Genomic DNA, 2,602 nt, shown 5'->3' on the forward strand with positions numbered 1-2,602 from the left:
AGTCCATGTGGTCACAAAGAGTTGGACATGACTGACAGCATGCCTGCATGTGTGTGTATATATAGTCTTTTTCATATTCTTTCCTATTATGGTTTTTCATAGAATATTGAATACAGTTCCTTGTATTATACAATAGGACCTTTTTGCTTATCTATTTTATCTATACTATTAATAGTTTGTGTGTGCTAATCCCAAACTCCGAATCCATCCCTCTTCCACCCCTCTTCACTCAATCAGAACAGCAGACAGAAAGCCAAATGAAAAAAAAAAAGAAAACAATGTAAGAGATCTATGAGATAATATAAATCATGCCAACCAATGCATAATAGGGATCCCAGAAGGAGAAGACAACTGGCTCTCTTCAGTTCTGTTCAGTCGCTCAGTCGTGTCCGACTCTTTGCAACCCCATGAATCGCAGCACACCAGGCCTCCCTGTCCATCACCAACTCCCAGAGTTCACTCAGACTCATGTCCATCGAGTTGGTGATGCCATCCAGTCATCTCATCCTCTGTCGTCCCCTTCTCCTCCTGCCCCCAATCCCTCCCAGCACCAGAGTCTTTTCCAATGAGTCAACTCTTTGCATGAGGTGGCCAAAGTACTGGAGTTCCAACTTTAGCATCATTCCTTCCAAAGAAATCCCAGGGCTGATCTCCTTCAGAATGGACTGGTTGGATCTCCTTGCAGTCCAAGGGACCCTCAAGAGTCTTCTCCAACACCACACTTCAAAAGCATCAATTCTTTGGCACTCAGCCTTCTTCACAGTCCAACTCTCACATCCATACATGACCACTGGAAAAACCATAGCCTTGACTAGATGGACCTTTGTTGGCAAAGTAATGTCTCTGCTTTTCAATATGCTATCCAGGTTGGTCATAACTTTCCTACTGGCTCTCTAGATATTTCTAATTCAGTCAACACCAGGGAGTTTTCCACCAAACCTGTTAAGATTGTGAGATACAGCTAGTCTTTGCCTTTTAATTTACTGAATAAAAAATATTATGATGTCTTTGTCTCTGTTTTATACATACAATAGACACATTTGTGTTATAAATTATAAATTATCTATATGAAGAAATATGTGTCTATTTAAATGTCTAAAACTGGTGCACAGACATGAGGTATATAGCAGTCAGGATTCAACTTAGGAGACCCAAAAGTTTGTGTACCTGATCAAGAAAAGTTTTAATACTTGGATTTAACTATTTCAAGAATTATTGAAGGAACAGATTTTAAGCTAGGGTTCTTGGAATGATTTTGAAACATTAAGAACCAGCCCAGTTGGGGAGTTACTGCCTCTGAGTTCATTTCTGGAGCCATACCAGTCTAAATTCAGAGCCGGTGGCGCTGTGTCCCAGCACATCAAGGAATGAGTCTCCTCACACTCAGGAAATGAGAGATCAGAGGACACAGCACTGGGGAGGCTCTTGGAGGAGAAAACTACAAAGACAGAAGCCACAGGAAAAGCACCCAGCCTCAACCCTGCCTTCCCAATCCTTCCCTAGACCAATAGTACAGACTTTTGGTTCTCTGGGCTACAGAGTCTCTACCATCAGTCAAGTGGGATGTTAATAGCATCAAAACAGCATAGATAATATGTAAATGAACAAATACTCTTGCTCTTATTCACAAAAACAAATAGCCCAACAGATTCAATCTGTGCTAGGCCATGTTAGGCCAAGCCTTACTTTCAGTTCAGTTCAATTCAGTTCAGTCGCTCAGTCATGTCCCACTCTTTGCAACCCCATGAATCGCAGCACTCCAGGCCTCCCTGTCCATCACCAACTCCCAGAGTTCACTCAAACTCACATCCATCGAGTTGGTGATGCCATCCAGCCATCTCATCCTCTGTCGTTCCCTTCTCCTCTTGCCCCCAATCCTTCCCAGCATCAGGGTCTTTTCCAATGAGTCAATACTTCACATGAGGTGGCCAAAGTATTGGAGTTTCAGTTTTAGCATCAATCCTTCCAGTGAACACCCAGGACTGATCTCCTTTAGAATGGACTAGTTGGATCTCGTTGCAGTCCAAGGGACTCTCAAGAGTCTTCTCCAACACTACAGTTCAAAAGCATCAATTCTTCGGTGCTCAGCTTTCTTCACAGTCCAACTCTCACATCCATACATGACCACTGGAAAAACCATAGCCTTGACTAGACAGACCTTTGTTGGCAAAGTAATGTCTCTGCTTTTGAATATACTATCTAGGTCGGTCATAACTTTCCTTCCAAGGAGTAACCATCTTTTAATTTCATGGCTGCAGTCACCATCTGCAGTGATTTTGGAGCCCCCCAAAATATAAAGTCAGCCATTGTTTCCACTGTTTCCCATCTATTTCCCAAGAAGTGATGGGACCAGATGCCATGATCTTCGTTTTCTGAATGTTGAGCTTTAGGCCAACTTTTTTACTCTCCACTTTCACTTTCATCAAGAGGATTTTTAGTTCCTCTTCACCTTCTGCCATAAGGGTGGTGTCATCTGCATATCTGAGGTTATTGATATTTCCCTGGCAATCTTGATTCCAGCTTGTGCTTCTTCCAACCCAGCGTTTCTCATGATGTACTCTGCATATAAATTAAATAAGCAGGCTGACAATACACAGCCTTG

This window comes from Bos mutus, chromosome 8, assembly GCF_027580195.1.
Source record: "Bos mutus isolate GX-2022 chromosome 8, NWIPB_WYAK_1.1, whole genome shotgun sequence".
In the NCBI taxonomy this organism is placed as follows: Eukaryota; Metazoa; Chordata; class Mammalia; order Artiodactyla; family Bovidae; genus Bos; species Bos mutus.